At 43.6% G+C, this 18,259-nt stretch overlaps 1 protein-coding gene across 3 annotated transcripts in view; it reads left to right on the top strand.

Annotated features, from left to right (window-relative positions):
- Window positions 1–17,196: 17,196 nt before the first annotated feature.
- The window catches only part of LOC140468016 (adhesion G protein-coupled receptor E3-like), a 48,063-nt gene continuing 47,000 nt past the window's right edge, over window positions 17,197–18,259 (top strand). For all 3 annotated transcript variants that reach the window (XM_072564164.1, XM_072564163.1, XM_072564162.1), the window contains exon 1: window positions 17,197–18,199. The gene's annotated coding sequence lies outside the window, so the exon portion shown is untranslated. The remainder of the gene's footprint in view (window positions 18,200–18,259) is intronic.

Genomic DNA, 18,259 nt, shown 5'->3' with positions numbered 1-18,259 from the left:
TTAAGGAGCGTAATGGAATAGAAGGACTTTGGAGTTCAGGTGCACAGTCTCTGAAAGTGGAGTCGCAGGTAGACAGGACAGTAAAGAAGGTTTTTGGCACACTGGCCTTCAGTCAGGGCATTGAGTACAGAAGTTGGGAAGTTAAGTTGCAGTTGTATAGTTAATTGGTGAGGCTGCATTTGGACTATTGTGTTCAGTTTTGATCACCTTGCTATAGGAAAGATGTTATTAAGCTGGAAAGAGTGCAGAAGAAATTTACAAGGGTGTTGCCAGGACTCAATGGATTTTTTTCTCCTTAGAGCATAGGAGACTGAGGGGGGATCTTATAGAAGTTTATAACATCATGAGAAGCATGCATAGGTTGAATGCACTCATTCTTTTCCCCATGGTTTAAGATTAGAGGGAAAAGGGTAAAAGGGAACCTGAGGAGCAACATTTTTACACATTGGGTGGTACACATATTGAATGAGCTGCCAGTTTCCACACTGTAAGTAATCTAATCTAATTTGAAAAAAAAAATTTGAATTTGGAAGTGGTTAAGGCAGGGACATTAGGGGCGGCACGGTGGCACAGTGGTTAGCACTGCTGCCTCACAGCGCCAGAGACCCGGGTTCAATTCCTGCCTCAGGCGACTGTCTGTGTGGAGTTTGCACGTTCTCCCCGTGTCTGCGTGGGTTTCCTCCGGGTGCTCCGGTTTCCTCCCACAGTCCAAAAATGTGCAGGTCAGGTGAATTGGCCATGCTAAATTGCCCGTAGTGTTAGGTAAGGAGTAAATGTAGGGGTATGGGTAGGTTGCGCTTCGGCGGGGCGGTGTGGACTTGTTGGGCCGAAGGGCCTGTTTCCACACTGTAAGTAATCTAATCTAATTTGAAAAAAAAAATTTGAATTTGGAAGTGGTTAAGGCAGGGACATTAGCATTCAGGAGAAAGTGAGGACTGCAGATGCTGGAGATCAGAGCTGAAAATGTGTTGCTGAAAAAGCGCAGCAGGTCAGGCAGCATCCAAGGAACAGGAGAATCGACGTTTCGGGCATGAGCCTTTCTTCAGGAAGTATTCAGACAAATGCATTCAGACAAATACATGGATAGGAAGGGTTTAGGAGGATATTGGCCAAGTGCAGAGAAATGGCTTACTGGTGATAGACATTTTGGTCAGTGTGCACCAGTTTGGGCCAAAGGGCCTTTCTCCATGCTGGAGGACTCTACGACTCTATTCTCAGTATCCAGGCTTGTACTGACAAGTAGCAAGTAACATGCGTGCCATACAAACGTCAAGCTATGATCATCACCAGTAAGAAACGATCTAACCACCAAACCTTGACATTCAATGGTGTTGCCATTACTGAATTCCCCACTATCAACATCCTGGGGTTATCATTAACCAGAAACTCAAGTGAACCCACCACATAAACAGTGGCTACAAAAGCAAATCAGAGGCTAGGAACACTGCGGCAAGTAACTCACCTCCTAACTCCTCGAAGCCTGTCCACCATCTACAAGGCACAAGTCAGGAGTGTGATGGAATACTGTCGACTTGCCGAGATGGGTGCAACTCCAATGACACTCAAGAAGCTCGACACCATCCAGGACAAAGCCACACACTTGTTTGGTACCACATCCACAAGCATCCACTCCCTCCACCACCAGTGCTTAGGAGAAGGAATGCGTACCATCTCCAAGATATAGCACAGTGACTCAGTGGTTGGCACAGCTGCCTTACAGTGCCAAGGACCAGGGTTCCGTGTGGAGTTCGCACATTGTCCCTGTGTATGCCTGGGTTTTTTCTGGATGCTCCAGTTTCCTCCTATAGTCCAAAGGTTAAGTGAATTGGCCATAAGAAATTGCCCTGTAGGTGGGTTAGCCATGGGAAATGTAGGGTTATAGGATGGGTCTGGATGGGATGCTGTTCAGAGGGTCACTGTGAACCTGATGGGCCAAATGACCTGTTTCCATACTGTTGGGATTCTGTGATTCCAGGAAGATGCACTGCTGAATTCACTAAAGATTCTCAGTTGGCACCTTCTAAATCCATGACCACTTGCATCTTGAAAGACAAGTGCAGCAGATAAATGAGAACACCACCTCCTGCAAGTTCCTCTCTCAGCCACTCACCATCCTGACTTGAAAATATATCCCGTTCCTTCACTGTTACTGTGTTAAAATCCTGGAATTCCCTCCCTAATGGCATTATGGGTTTACCTACAGCAGAAGGACTGTAGTGGTTCAAGAAGGCAGCTCACCCCCACCTTCTCAAGGGGAACCAGGGACGTGCAATAAATACTGGCCAACCAGCAACAGCCACATCCACAAAAATTCATTAAAGAAAATCTCTATATTCATTACTCCAGGAAATTCAAGCCTACCTTATGTAATCTCTACTATAATTTATCTATTGGAATATTAGCAGCATTCAAGTGAAACTTTTTCTCTCCTTCTAAGGTTGATGTATCCTTTTCTAAGGTAGAATGCACATTAGTGTCCAGAAGTTCTCAAATTAGACCTTGGAATAGCAGGAGATACATTAGTGTCACAACCCAGTGAGAGTCTGGTAACTTTAAAATAAAGAACTTTGATCTTCTACTTGATAGCTGAAAGTATAGCACAACAACATGTCTTGATTTAAGAATTTTGCTGTAACAGATAACTTCAAAGCACTCTTGACCAAACGCTATTTGTGTAGCCAACTTGTCCCTTAAAATTCAGAAGAGAACATTTTACTCCTAATTTTTAACAGAACGAAAATCGAACCCATAGTTTATTTTACACTGTCCCTTAAGTAGATTTTACTGGACCTAGTGCAAATGATACGCAGCTCTCTAGTGTTCACATTAGTTCCTTTCCTTTTCCAGCTCGGTAACTTTTAACCACAGAATTATCCCCAACAGTGTGGGGTTTTCCACAGCTCTCCTCTTTCTGGTGTGAACTAGGCAAATCTTTCAGCCTTGTTTCACAACCTCTCATGAGTCAGAGTATCAGCTCCCACCTGTATTCCCACACAGTGAAGCATAGAGATGTTAAATCTGTCCCAAATCTTTGTGAACTGTCTTGGCTGTAGGTTTGTGGTTTCAGGGATATCTTAGAAATCCCTCTCCTTTCAAAATCCAACACAATGGCAATGTGAATCAGCTGGGTTGACCCAGCTTTATTTTTGAGAAATTAAACAAACCATTGAAACATTATTGTTTGTAATCTGCCATTCTGAACATTTTCCTGGAACATTGGAGACGAACAGGCGAACCACTGTGAACACAGATACTGCTGCCATTTCTGGAGGTGTGACATCATCTTTCCAATGAACCAGTCAGGGCTTCCTTTAATGTTTAACAGCCTGACATCTCAGTCTGTAACCAGGCAAACTTCAGCAAAGGTCACCTGATCCTCCCAAAGCCTAACAATTTTATAAACCTCATAACTGTAATATTTGCTTCCATTGTATTGTAGCCCTCTAGATATTGTTAAAATGCTTGTTGATTTTTCATGATTTTAATTTTATTATTTTAATAAATTGTGAAGTATGAGCTGGAAATGACTTATGGACTTTGGGTTAAAAAAAGAACTAACCAAGCCGATTTGATTGTGGGGCTCCGTCTGGAGGCTGATTGCAAACCGAGCCTCGAGTAAAATGTTGTAACAGAAACAGTGACTTGCAGGAGGAGTGTTTTATTTAACCAGCTAACAGAAGTTGGCTATAACTAAGGGGATCTGCCTGGGAATTGGTTCTGGCAAGTCTGAAAGAGACCCTATGTTCAAGCAGATGGCAGCTATGGAATGAGGGGAGAGTTGATCAGTCTATCAGGATGGAACCATAACTGAAATGTTATTTTAGCTATGTTTTCTGAAATGGCTCAGGGCTGCTGTTGAGACAGCATGAAGATTTGAAAGCTCCCTACCTAATCTAATACACCAGGTTATGGAAGCCCAAAGAGAGGCAAGCTGCATTAGAAGTATTGCTTTTTCTGCCTTGGTGAACTGACACGGTAACCCTGATCAATATTTCAAGGAAAACAGCTAAGGAGTCCATATTTATGCCTGTGAACAATACATTGTGAAGGACAGAAAAGTTAGCTGGCCAGTCTTTTATTTCTTTGGATTTATCCTTTATCTTTGTTCGTCTGATTTTTTTGTGTGAATATGACTGTAAACAAATGTTCTGAATTTAAAGTGCAGACATTAATCAGCTTACAGTGTTGTTTAATTTTCTCTCTGTTAATGTCAGTTTACATTTAATATATAGTTAAGTCTTTTATTTACAATACATAGCTGGTGTCTACGAATTAATTATTCACAAAGTTTGGAATTGGTTTTTCAAAATTCTGGTAAGGAATCATTGGAGTGACTATTTGAGGGTCTTTGGTTCAACTTTATACAAAGGTAGAACAGCTGCTTTGGTTCAGCTGTCTGTCTCTGTGTCATAACAGCATGTGCTAATATATAGTTAGCCCTTCTGATTACTTCTATACCTATTATATTTTAGTAATCCGAGTGAGTTCACAGATGAAGTATATTGCCAGTTACAACTAGCATTGTTTTTTCAGTTCCTGTGTGGGCACCTATTTCCACAAGACTACAGGCAGGAAGTGTGTACTTATACATTTCAAATCTTACAGACAGAAGTACAATTCAAGAACAAGAGAAGGCCATTCAGCCTCTTGAAGCTTCACTGCCACTCAATAACATTGTGCCTGATCTGAATGTAACCTCACATCCACACACCCATGATAACCTTTCAAACCCTTGCTTAACAAGAACCCATTTCCTCAGTAATATTCCTACTTGCACCGTTTTTGCAGGAAGAGTTCCAAAGGGGTGAGATCTTCTGAGTGAGAAGAATTCGCTGAATTTTAAATGGGTTTTGGTTTGATTTATTATTGTCAGATGTGCCTAAGTACAGTGACAAATTTTGTTTTGCATGCAGTACAGGCAAATCATACCATACAAAATGCATTAGGATTATAGAATGGAGCAAGGAATATGGGTGTTATGGCTGCAGAGAAAGCGCATGAAGAACGAGATCAACATTAAATTTAAAATTTGAGATCTAATTCAGAAAAAGGTGTTGTATCTATTATGTATGTATGAACTTTTGTATCTTCTGCCTCATGGAAGACAGTGCAAGAGAGTATAACCGGGGTGGGAGGGGTCTTGATTATGTTGACTGCTTTCCCAAAGCAGTGGGAAATATAGATGGAGTCAATGGATGGAAGGCTGGTTAGTCTGATGGACTGGGCTGTGTTCATAACTCTCTTAGTTTCTTGCAATCTTGGAAACAGCAGTTGCCATACAATGCTGTGAAACACCAGGTCAAATGCTTTCTGTGGTGTATCTATAAAAATTAGTAAGCGTCCTTGTGGACATGCCAAATTTCCTTAGCCTCCTGAGGAAGTAGAGATGTTGTTCTGCTGTCTTGACCATAAATGGGTGACACCATGATATTTAAGGTGAGACCCTAATATGAGATTCTCTCACAAGAAGAAATATTCTTTCCACATCTACCGTGTTATAGATCTCAGGATTTTATATGTTTCAATCAAGTCACCTCGTACTCTTGTAAACTCTAACAGATATGTGCCAAGGCTATCCAAGCTTTCCCTGTGAGGCAACTCACCCATTCGAGGTGAAAGTCTGCTAAATCTTCTCGGGACTGCTTCCAAAATATTTACGTCCTTCCTGAACAAGAAGACAAATACTGTACCCAATACTCCAGATGTGGTCTCACCAGTGCCCTGGTATAACTGAAACATAACCTCCATACCTTTGCATTCAGTTCTCCTTGTTATTAACACTAAGGTTCTATTAGCTTTCCTGATTACTCACTGTTCCTGTGCACTAATTTTCTGTGATTGATGCACAAGGCTCCCCAGTTTCCTCTGCCTCCCAGAGTTCTGTAACATCTCACCATGTAGGTACTACACTCCTTTTGTATTCTTCCTGTCAAAATGAACAAGTTCACACTTTCCCACTTTATATTCCGTTTGTCTAATCTATATCTTCTTGTAACCTTCTTGCACCCTCACCAAGTATCTTAAATAACATGTCTGGAGTGTCATAACTGCTGAACATCAGAACTAGTTATGATCTTCACATCCCCAATTTATCATCACAAAACAATTAGTCATTCTTGCTGGAGCCACCGCAACTTCCCCTTTTGTGGCATGCCACATCTTTGTAAGGGGATACCCATGGTTTGGTTTTGTCCTGTCACCACACGCCATGGAGGCAAAGCCCCTGAGAGAAGCTTTACTTTGGGAGATAAATTAAGCAAAATCAGGAACTTGCTTCGAAACAGCTTCTTTCATGACCTCAAGATGCAATGCAGTATGGTCACTGTTGGGTCCACAACCAATTGATACACACAAGATCCCACAAAGCTGATGGTCTATTTGAGATGTAGTGAAGAAGATGTTTGGTATGCTTGCCTTTATTGGTCATTGCATTGAGTATAGGAGTTGGTAGTGCTAAGCACTACAGGACATTGGTTAGGCCACTTTTGGAATGCTACATTCAATTCTGGCCTCCCTGCTTCAAAAGGGTTCAGGGAAAGATTAGAAGGATGTTGCCAGGGCTGAAGGGTTTCAGCTATATGCTGGATAGGTTGGGGCTATTTTCCCTGGACCATCAGAGGCTGAGAAGTGACATTATAGAGGTTTATAAAATCATGAGTGACATGGATAGGGTAAATAACCAAGGTATTTTCACGAGGGTAGTGGAGTACAAAACTAGAGGGCATAGGTTTAAAGTGAGAGGGGAAATATTTGAAAGGGACCTAAGGGGCAACTTGTTTCATGCAGAGGGCAGTGTGTGTATGGAATGAGCTGCCAGAGGAATTGGTGGTACAATTACAACATTTAAAAGGCATCTGGATGGGTATATGAATTGGAACGGTTTAGAGGGACCAAATGCTGGCAATTGGGACTAGATTAATTTAGTCAGCATGGACAAGTTAAACCGAAGGGTCTGTTTCCATGCTGTACATCTCTATGACAGTATGTCACTCATGCAGGTTGCTCAGGATGAACATACCCCGGGCTTCAGTTTGAGAGACACCACCTCCAACATTGCAGCCTCTACCCACCCTCGGATTGCAGTAGTGTGTTAGCTGAGATTTAATGCTCAAAATCTCTGGAGACTGCAAGACTTGATCCCACAACCTTCAGTCTCACAGGCAGACAGTGCTGCTCACTGAATCACCGCTGATCCATGCCATGGACTCTCTTGCAAGTGTTAGGGGTGGAGCAACTGCATTTTTACCAGGATCAGGAAAGCAAGGCAGAATGTATCTCCACATTAGAACAATCATTGGATAGCTCCTTGGGTGAAGCAACACAATCCAAAGACAATTCCCTGGATCGTTTATCAAGCAGCTTTAGGGGGATGTCTTAAAGCAACGTCTCAAGGGAGAGAGGGGGCAGGAAGGGATAAGCAGAGCTGGGCAGTTGAATTGACATGACCATCCTCAATGGAGTGATTGAAACAAGGGATACTCGAGGTGCCTGAAATGGGGAAGCTCAGTGACCTCACAGATTTCCAGAAAGAGGCAAGAGCACCAGAATACAATGTATACTTTGCAGCCTAATCTTTGCTGTTGGTCATTTTATTCAGTGCTGCCCAAGGCTTCCAGGAACTAGAAACTGGTGATGTGTTTCTTTATGGTAAGGTGTAAAGTGTGGTTTAAATATTGCCATGGTTACCCCTTGTCAGAGTCAACCTGTGCGGTCTAAGAACTAAGATTACTGTTAACTGTTTCTCCTGCAGTCAATCACAGCCTAACTGACTAGTGTCATCTTCTCAGTCGATATCAACTGGTGTCCCTTTATTCAAGCCTGATTTTTTGCACCCTTACCCTGACGAAACTCAGAAGGAAAATTGTCTGAGGGACAGAAATCATGGACCCCAGAGCCAGTCCTGGTCCAGGATTCCATTCCTAGCCTGCCCCCTCCTCCTGCCAGTGCCCAACCCCAGTTATTGAGCACTGAACCAACCCCCTGACTAAGCTTACCATTTCTTAGGTGGCTTAATAGGGTAGATGTCAAGAGGTCTTTCAGGGAAAGGTCATCTCAGAGTAAGGAGTTGCCCATTTAAGACAGATGAGAAAGAATTTGTTCTCTTGGAGGGTAGTGCATCAACGGAATTCTTTCCCACAGGGGGCCATCAAAGCTGGTTTTAAGTATATTCAAATTTTTGATCAGCAAGTGAATCATGGGGAAAAGGCAGGAAAGTGAAGTTGAGGGATGGTGTGGTGGTTCAGTGGTTAGCACTGCTGCCTCACAGCGCCAGGGACCTGGGTTCGATTCCAGCCTCAGGCGACTATCTGAATGGAGTTTGCATTTTATCCCCATATCTGCCTGGGTTTCCTCTTAGTGCTCCAGTTTCCTCCCACAGTCCAAGGATGTTCAGTTTCGGTGAATTGGCCATACTAAATTGCCCGCAGTGTTCAGAATGTATGGGTTAGTTGCATTAGGCAGGGGTAACCATGGAGTAATCGGGTACGGGAATGGGTTTGGGTGGGTTACTCTTCGGAGCGTCTGTGTGGACTTGTTGGGCCAAATGGCCTGTTTCCACACTAGGGATTCTAGGATTATCAGATCGCACATGATCTCATTATTGGATGAAATGAATTTGATGGGATGAATGGCCTACCTCTTCTGGTATGTCTTGTGGTCTTACAGTCTTGTGTTAACCTTTGCTCCTCCATTTCTTTTAAAGATTTCAGTTTTGGGATGTGGGAATTGCTGGCTGGGACAGCATTTATTGTTCATCCTTAGCTATCCTTGGTGAAGTGGTGGTGAATCATCTTCTTGAACCACTGCAGAGTTATCAAGGAGGAAGTTCCACACTTATGAGCCGGTGACAGTGAAAGTCAAGGAATGGAGAAGACTGAACAGAGCTTAACTTGAGGGGAATTTTGGAGGTGATGGCCTTCATGTTGCCCGTGATTTTTAAGCTCCTTCAGCATGGTCATGGTCATTCAGTTAGGACTATCTGAGACACCCCAGATTGATTTACTATCACCAAGCCTTCTTATTGGTCGTAGCCTAGGTTACCTAGTAAGGAGGGAAGAAACTCAGATGAAGTCTTTGACAGAAGTCTTGATAAACAGGTTTATTATGCAGTAATTTAAATAAAAAATATTCATTCACAGGACAAGGGCATCACTGGCTAAACCAACATTCATTGTCCCATCCCAGAGTGCCTAGTTAAGAGTCAGCCATGTTGCTGGGTCTGGAGCCACTTACAGGCCAGATGGGGAAGGATGACAGTTTCATTCCCTAAAGGACATTAGTGAACCAGATGGGCTTTTCCGACATCAACAATAGATTCATAGTCCTCATTAGATTCTTAATTCCAGATTTGAAGTAAAATTCCACCATCGGCCATGACGGGATTCAAACTCTGCTCCTGCGAACATTGCTGGGGTGTCTGGAATAACAGTCCAGCACTAATACCACTAAGTCATTGCCTCCTTTCTGTAATGCATGGCACTGCATTGTAATAGGTAGTGGCTTGTTGCGTTAAGTCTATGTGAGAGTCTATGTTAAGACTTAAGGCTATATTTAAGAATAAATAGACATAATTGCTCGCTTTCAGATAGAACACAGCAGAACAATTCATTATCTCCTTCCAGCAGCAGTTCCTCATGTCCTGATGGTCAAAGCTTATCATGTGACGTCAGTTAACCCTTTCAGGTACTGACTGCAACAGAATTGAAGGAGCTCCAGTGCATTGCTGCAGTGCACACTATAGAGAGTGCATGCTACAGTCAGAGGGAGGGAGGGAGCAGTTATTTCAGATGGGGGGGTGGGTGCCCAAAGCTACCTCTACAATCCAGAATTTTTAAAATATTCCACAGTAAAAGACCAATCACATTACAAAAAGTTAGAATGAGACATATGCAAGGTTTTAGAGCTTGTAGAAACCCCTGAATCAAGTAAAGTTTTACTGCGGACCAAAATTTGTATCAGGACTTCAGAACAGAAGTGTAAAAATGCAAACAATACTTTATTTAATGACTTTTTGTGTTTCTACATTAATGTTTCTGACAATACTCCAAAATAAGGTGACAGAACGTAAAATAGGTTGGAGAAAATGAGTAACTATTACTGGTATACAACAGCCACGGTGAAAATTGACCCCATAACTCGAAATGGCAATGCTCTGTAATAACCTTTAGAACTTATGAAATACCCACAGAAAATGTGAAAATGATCAGAAATGTTTGAACTTGCTAAAGCTCCTTCAGCAGCACCTTCCAAACCCACAGCCTCTGCCACTTAAAAGGGCAAAGTCAGATGACACCAGGATATAGTCCAACGGGTTTATTTGGAATCACAAGATTTCAGAGCGCTGCCCCTTCGTCAGGTGAAGTATCTGCAACTCAAAAGGACAAGGACACAAGATACATCAGAATCTCATCATCTGTATGTTCCCCCGTAACTGCTCACCATCCTGACTTGGAAATATATCACCGTTCCTTCACTGTTGCTTGGTCAAATCCTGGATCACCCTCCCTAAGGGCATTGTGGGACAATCCACAGCACATGGACTGCTGCGATTCAAGAAGGCAGCTCACCATCACCTTCTCAAGGGGCAACAAGGGATGGGCAATAAATCATGGCCCAGCCAGAAATGCCTACATTCCCATGAAAAATTAAAGAAAGCATGAATATCTGCTCTAGTGGTTCTGGTTGTCTGATAGTTCCATAAACACACATTTTAGGAGCAGGAGTAGGCCCCTCAGCTCCTTCAGTCTGCTCGTCCATTTAATAAGATCATGGCTGATCTGACTGTAACCTCAAATTCACATTCCTGCTCAACCTTAATAACCTTTCAGCTCCTTGCTAAGCACCAACCCTTTTCAGACTTAAAAATAATCAGACTCTGCTTCCATCACCTTTTCAGGAAGAGAGTGCCATACAGTCATCAACATCTGTAACACAGAAAAAAGCCTTTTGGCCTATCAAGTCAAACACAACCCCCTAATTATTCTAACACCATTGTCCAGCACTTGGCCCATAGCCTTGTATGCTTTGACATCCTAAAGTGCACATCTAAATACTTCTTCAATGTGATGAGGATTTCCACCTTTTCCACTCTTGCAGGCAGCAGGTTCCAGATTCCTACCACCCTCTGGGTAAAATTGATTTTTCTTCATGTCACTTCAAAACCTACTGCCCCTTTACCTTAAATCCGCGCCCCTGGTCATTCCTGTTTACCCAGCCCATTCCCTTCATTATGTTATACATCTCAATCTTGTCCCCTCTCAATCTCTTCTGCTCCAAGGAAAATAACTCTAGTCTGTACAATCTCTTTTCATGACTGAAACACTCCTGTGAAACCTGGTAAACTGCCAAAGATCCCTGAGAGAAAAGGTAGGTGTTTCTTGGTAGGGACTTAAGGAATGTAGTGGAACAGAGGAACAAGAACAAAGAAAATTACAGCACAGGAACAGGTCCTTTGGCCCTCCAAGCTTGTACCAATCCTGATCCTCTATGTAAACCTGTCACTTATTTTCCAAGGGTCTGTATTCCTCTGCTCCATTCATGTATCTGTCCAGATACATCTTAAATGATGCTTTCGTGCCCGCCTCTACCACCTCGGCTGGCAATGCATTCCAGGACCCACCACCCTCTGCCTAAAGAACTTTCCACTCATCTCCCTTAACCTTTTCCCCTCTCACTTTGAACTCGTAAGCCCTATTAATTGAGTCCCCCACTCTGGGAAAAAAGCTTCTTGCTATCCATCCCGTCAATACCTCTCATGATTTTGTAGACCTCAATCAGGTCGCCCCTCAACCTCTGTCTTTCTAATTAAAGTAATCCTAATCTACTCAACCTCTCTTCATAGCTAGCGTCCCCCATACCAGGCAACATTCTGGTGAACTGCCTCTGCATCCTCTCCACAGCATCCACCTCCTTTTGGTAGTGTGGTGACCAGAACTGTACCCAGTATTCCAAATATGGCCGAACCAAAGACCTATACAACTAAAACATGACCTGCCAACTCTTGTATTCACTACCCCAGCTGATGAAGGAAAGCATGCTGTATGCCTTCTAGATCACTATATTGATCTGTGTTGCCACCTTCAGGCTACAATGGACCTGAACACTCAGATCTCCCTCTGCATCAGGGCACACTGGCTTTCATTAGTCAGGATATTGAGTATGGAAGTTGGGAAGTTAAGTTGGAATTGTACAGGACATTGGTGAGGCTGCACTTGCAGTATTGTGTTCAATTTTGCCCACCTTTCTATAGGAAGGATGTCATTAAACCGGAAAGAGTGCAGAAGAAATTTACAAGGTTATTACCAGGACTCAATGGTCTCTAGGGAGAGGTTGGACAAAGAACCAAGAAAATTTACAGTCCAGGAACAGGCCCTTTGGACCTCCAAGCCTGAGCTGATCCAAATTCACTGTCTAAACCTATCGCCCAAGTCCTAAGCATCTGTATCCCTCTGCTTCCCATCCACTCATGCATCTGTCCAGATGCACCTTAAATGAATCTACCGTGCCTACCTCTGCTGGTAACGCATTCCAAGCACCTACCACCCTCTGTGTAAAGTACTTTCTGTGTGTATACCCCTTAAACATTTCACCTCTCACCTTGAATGTGTGACCTATTTTATTGAATCTCACTCTGGGAAAACGCTTACCTCTATCTACCAGTCTATACCCTTTGTGACTTTGTAGATCTCAATCTCCTTTTCTTCTAATGAAAACAATACTAACCTACTCAACCTCTGTTCATAGCTACCACCTTCCATGCCATCCTCATAAACCTTCTCTGCACCCTCTCTAAAGCATCCACATCCTTTTGGTCATGTGGCGACCAGAACTGTGCACAGTATTCTAAATATAGCCGAACCAATGTCTTGTACAATTTTAACATGACCTGCCAGCTCTTATACCCAATACTCTGTCGAATGAAGGCAAGCATACCATATGCCTTCTTGACCACTCTATCCACCTGTACGGCCACCTTCAGGTACAATGGACCTGAACTTCCAGATATCTGTGCTCATCAACCTTTCTCAAGGCTTTTCCGTTTACAGTATAGTTGGTTCTAGAATTAGACTTCCCAAAATGCATCACCTCACATTTGCCTAGGTTGAATTCCACTTCTCCGTCCAACTTTCCAGTCTATCTATATTCTCCTGTATTCTTTGATAGTCCCCTATGCTTTCTTCTATTCCACTAATCTTCGTGTCACCTGCAAACTTACTGATCAGAACAACAATGCTCTCTTCCAGATCATTTATGTATATTATAAACAACAGTGGCCCCAGCACTGATCCCTGTGGAATACCACTGGTCACCTTTCTCCATTTCAAGGAAACTACCTTCAACTACTACTCTCTGTTTCCTGTTGCTCAACCAGTTCTTTATCGCCCTAGCTAGAACACCCTGCACATCATGTGACTTCACTTTCTCCATTAGTTCACCATGGGGAAACTTATCAAATGTCTTACTAAAGTCTATGTAAATGACATCAGCAGCCTTCCTTCATCTATCCACTTGGTCACTTCCTCAAAGAACTCTATTAAGTTGGTAAGGCATGATCTACCCTGCACAAAACAATGTTGCCTATCACTGATAAGCCCATTCTTTTCCAAATATAAATAGATTTTATCCCGCAGTACCTTCTCCAGCAACTTTTCCACCATTGACATCAGGCTCACTGGTCTGTAGTTACCTGGAGTATCCCACTACCATTCTTGAACAGGAGGACAACATTAGCAACTCTCCAGTCCTCTGTCACATCACCTGTCCTTAAGGATGCTACAAAACTATCTGTCAGGGCCCCAACTATTTCTTCTCTCGCGTCCCTCAGCAACTTGGGATAGATCCCATATGGTCCTGGGGATTTGTCCACCTTAATATCCTTTAGCCTACCCAACACATCTTCCCTCCTTATGTCAACATGATCTGGAAATGGGAGTCTAATGATGAGTCGATTAAGTGTGGTGCTGGAAAAAGCAAAACACATCAGGCCAACATCTGAGGATCAAGACAGTCAACATTTAAGGCATAAGCTGAGAGTCTAATGATGACCAACAACCAATTGTCAGAAAAACCTATCTCGTTCACTCATGTCTTTTAGGGAAGGAAACCGCCATCCTTACCTGGTTTGGCCTACATGTGAATAACTCCTCTGGCAAATTTAGGATGGGCAATAAATACTGGCCTAGCCAACAACACCCTGATCCTATGAGTGAATTAAAAAATTCCCCTTTTTAAATGGGCGACTCCTGATTTTTAAACAGTGGACTCTAGTTCTAAATTGTCCCTTAAGAGTAAGCATCTGCTTCACGTGTTCCCTGACAGGACCCTTCAAGAATTTATAGATTCAATCAAATGAACTGGTCTTCAGAGCAGACATTGTTAGACAGGGACTGTTCTGAAGCAGAACAAGAATTTACTCAGGAGGCCAGGCAAGTGGCATCCAAAAGATGGCATTGCCAACAGTGCAGCCACCCCCCACCCACCCCATGTCCGCACTGGACTGGAACACCAGCCAGGACTCTATGCTCGAGTGTCTGGAGTGGGACTTGAACTTGTGACCCAGTGATTCAAACAGAAGAAGAACTCCACAAACTAGTGCTTCTGCATCGATTTTCTGCTGATGTTTTCTTTCGATTGGCTCGTCACGTCGATGGGGTTTTGTGGGGCAGCTCTCGAGGCGTCGAGAGGAAATGGATTGACAGCTTCAGGCTGTTCGAGGTATTGGGGTTAAGTCTAACTCAAACCACCTGCAGGAAACCCAAATCAGGGGCACTTTAAAAGGAGGACTGTAATTTTCTGTTCAGATCCTATTTCCAATTCTAACCATTGGGTTTTGTGGAGGAACAAACTCCCAGGGTCAGGCAGGACAGGGCTCTCATAAAGGGATTACAAATCATTATGTCAATTGGACTCCAGTGTAGGGAGACATTCTTCCCCCATCTCTCATCCCTTTAAAATCACATGATCACAAGAAATAGGAGTAGATGCAGGCCTTTCAGCCCATCGAATCTCCTCTGCCATTCATTGAAATCGTGGCTGATCTTACGGTAGCTTTAAATTCACTTTCTTGCCCCTCCCAACAACCCTGGACTCTCTTGTCTATCAAAAACCTGTTGAACTTGGATAAGTACATGAATAGGAAAGGTTTGTAGGGATATGGACCAGGAGCAGGCAGGTGGGACAAGTTTAGTTTGGGATTATGGTTGGCATGGACTGGTTGGACTGAAGGGTCTGTTTCCATGCTGTATAACATTAGTTAGGCCACTTTTGGAGTATTGTGTGCCGTTCCGGTCTCCCTCCTATCGGAAGGATGTTGTGAAACTTGAAAGGGTTCCGAAAAGATTAACAAGGATGTTACCAAGGTTGGAGGATTTGAGCTATAGGGAGAGGTTGAATAGGCTGGAGCTGTTTTCCCTGGAGCATCAGAGGCTGAGAGGTGACCTTATAGAGGTTTGTAACATCACGAGGGACATGGATACAGTAAAGAGACAAGGTCTTTCCCCTGGGTAAGGGAGCCCAGAACTAGATGGCATAGGTTTAGGTTGAAAGGGGTAAAATTTAAAAGGAGCCTAAGGGGCAACTTTTTCATGCAGAGGGTAGTGAGTACATGGAATGAGCCGCCAGAGGAAGTGATGGAGGCTGTTACAATTACAACATTTAAAAGGCATCTGGGTGGGTATATGAATGGGAAGGGTTTAGAGGGATATGGGCTAAATGCTGGTAAATGGATCTGGATTAATTCAGGACATCTGGTCAGCATGGACAAGTTGGACTGAAGGGTCTGTTTCCATGCTGTACATCTCTATGACTCTATGGCACTATAACTCAGCCTTGAATATATTCCCGCTGTGGAAAAAACCCCCCAGAAACCTATGACACTCAGAGGGAAATTTCTCCTTGTAATCTTATAATGGGGACCCCTTACCTGTACCACTCCCCCCAGCCCACCGTTCCATATACCCAATCTCAGCAGCTACTCTATCAAGGTCAATTATAATCTTACTTGTTTTAATAAGATCATTCTTCCAAACTCGAAAGAGTATAAGCCAAATCTTTCCTCTACAACCCAGTAATTAACCAAGTGAACTTTCTTTGAGACATTTCCACTTACAGATAGATCCTTCCTTGCAAAAGACCAAACTCCCAGTTCACTCTCACTAATGGCTTGTACAGTTGTGGCGAGACCTCAATAAATATCCCCTTCACCGACACCTCACCACCCTCACCATCCAGGCCAACATTTCCTCCTCCATACCACAGGCCTCAGTGTTGGCAGTCTGCCACCTGATTATTGTTTGCAGGCAACTTCATACTTATTGTGAGAGGGAATTGGAAAGGTATAGTTTAATTGAAACCCAAAGGTTACCTTACACACACACACCTTAGAACATATCAGCAAACGCTTTGGAGTCTTCGATAAAATTCAACCCTACCACTTCACAATTAAAAGTCCTGAACATTCCCAGGTAACAAGTACAGAATCACAGACTGTGGTGTTTCTTTGACGACATCCTCCTGATGAGCAGGAACACGGTGAGGGGAATTTAGTCAGACCTTCGAGCCTACTCCACCATTCATTTAGATCTTGTTTCATCCAGGTCCCTAGGGTTTGGGGGAAGGGGGAGCTGTATCAGACTGGGGCCCACAGCCCTGGAGAGTTTGCTACGCTCAAGGTGGAGGTTGGGGTAGAGGGTGGGGTGGGGACATCATTGTGTTCAAAATAGGAGCATGTAGCCAGGTCAAAGGGCAGGACCACAGTTGGGGGTCAGGGCAAAGCTGCAGTGACTGGGATCGAGAAGGTGTGGGGGAGGGGGGAAGTCAAATCCAGGAGCAGGGCTGAAACCCTCAACCTGAGTGCATTGGAAAGATCTGCCTTCCATTAGGGAGGGAGGACCTCCCAACTCCTGCACTTCCCAAGCCTGGATTAGGGCATGTTGCATTACAATGGTGAAGGAATTGGGGAGCCAACAATGTCAGCTACTTTTACTCTTGAGGATCAACAAATATTTGCCGGTCCACTGTGTAAAAGGGATTTGATTATCAGCCAGTTGGATTTGAATCAGTAAACTTGCAACCTTACTCTGTGCGGAAAACCAAAAAGAGGAAGGAAAAAGTGTGCAATCCAAAGATGAAATGAATTCCTTCCTGTGTGTCAGGCAGTATTGGTGCTGTTAGTCAAACTGCACTAGCAGATGTGAGACCACCATCAACAGTTTGTGTGTATAGCATGCCTTGCCAAGAGTGAAACATCCGAAGGAATTCCACAGAAAACAGTATCAAATGCAGCTGAATGTCGAACCACATACTGAGCTAATGAGGAAGATGGCCATAATCTTGGTCAGGTAGGGCCAATGTGAACAAGGGTGGCAGATACAGTGGGAACACCACCCCCTGCAAGATCCCTTCCAAACCACTTGCCATCCTGACTTGGAAATATATCGCCGTTCCTTCACTGCCGCTGGATCAAAATCCTGGAATTCCCTCCCTAAGGGCATTGCGGGTGTACGTACACCAACATTTTAAGAAGACAGCTCAACACCACCTTCTCAAGGGGCAACTAGGGGCAGACAATAAATGCTGGGGAAGCCAGCGACAAATGAATTTTGAAAATGTTTTGCTGGGAGCAAAGGAACTGGAATCCCCGGAGTCATTAGCCGTGTCCACTGCTCTGTGATCCCAAAAGGGTGTGCATTGAACATGGCAGTTGTGTCACACTTCAACTGGTGACCAGTGAAATCAAGTCTTGGCACCTCAGGCAAAGCGGTGTCTCCTTCAAGGGCCTTTTCAGCACTGTTGTCAGGCAGCGAATTGTGATGCACAATCCATAGCGTCACTGACTAGCTCCCTTATGGAAGGGGCTCACTTCAAGCTCCTACTAACTTGGGTGTGTCTGAATGTAGTGCTGATGCCTCAAATTGTCTGTTTGACTAGGCAGGCAGTTGGAGAGATGAATGGGTGAGGTTAAACAACTTACCACAAAGAACATAACAACAGGACGTTCGCAATACCTATTTATGCTGTCACATCTCACATTGAAGCTACTCGTTGGATTTTGGGGGAGACGTAGTCAGGGCCCACTCCATTGTTTTTGCAGAAGTGGAACAACAGTGGGATATATTCCCAACATCTGCTGGCCTGGTTATAATTGTTTGCAAGTTTCATCTTAGAACCAACGGTTACACATTAACCACAGGACCCTGCAGAGGTGAGTACTGTAACCTTAATAGAAGCTGTGTTGTGTATGCAGTTGGAGAATTGCTTACTT

The sequence above is a fragment of the Chiloscyllium punctatum genome, chromosome 46 (genome assembly GCF_047496795.1).
Source record: "Chiloscyllium punctatum isolate Juve2018m chromosome 46, sChiPun1.3, whole genome shotgun sequence".
Lineage (NCBI taxonomy): Eukaryota > Metazoa > Chordata > Chondrichthyes > Orectolobiformes > Hemiscylliidae > Chiloscyllium > Chiloscyllium punctatum.
The sequence above is the reverse complement of the archived record's forward strand: the minus strand, read 5'-3'. Positions and strand labels throughout refer to the sequence as shown.